The sequence below is a fragment of the Octopus bimaculoides genome, chromosome 5 (genome assembly GCF_001194135.2).
Source record: "Octopus bimaculoides isolate UCB-OBI-ISO-001 chromosome 5, ASM119413v2, whole genome shotgun sequence".
NCBI classification, from domain to species: Eukaryota; Metazoa; Mollusca; class Cephalopoda; order Octopoda; family Octopodidae; genus Octopus; species Octopus bimaculoides.
In genome coordinates, this window is record NC_068985.1 from 56087141 (window position 1) to 56087855 (window position 715).

A 715-nucleotide genomic window follows, 5' to 3' on the forward strand; every position below is an offset into this window, starting at 1 on the left:
CTCAGAGTAAAAGACAGACTGTATGACGCATGTGTACGAACAGCCATGCTTCATGGCAGTGAAACATGGGCCGTAACTGCTGAGGACATGTGTAAGCTCGAAAGGAATGAAGCCAGTATGCTCCGATGGATGAGTAATGTCAGTGTGCATACTCGACAGAGTGTAAGTATCTTGAGAGAAAAGTTGAACCTAAGAAGCATCAGTTGTGGTGTGCAAGAGAGACGATTGCGCTGGTATGGTCATGTGGCGAGAATGGATGAGGATAGCTGTGTGAAAAAGTGCCACACCCTAGCGGTTGAGGGAACCTATGGAAGAGGCAGGCCCAAGAAGACCTGGGATGAGGTGGTGAAGCACGATCTCTGAACATTAGGCCTCACTAAGGCAATGACTTCTGACTGAGACCTTTGGAAATATGCTGTGCGTGGGAAGACCTGACAAGCCCAGTGAGACCAAAATCCAAGGCCTCTGCCAGGGATGTAGCCAGCCCACTTATGCGTACCTTTCCTTTATTGGACCCTAAACTCCGCTTGCGAAGACCTGTTGAGGCAAGTGAAATCGAAATCAAACTAAATTCGACGACTGGCCCCCATGCCAACGTCTCCTTCATTGGACACTAAACTCGGCTTGCAAAGACCTGCTGGGGCAAGCGAAAGCGAAATGGCACCTGTACTAGTGGAGTGCTAAGAGCACCGTTCAAGCGTGATCATTGCCAGAG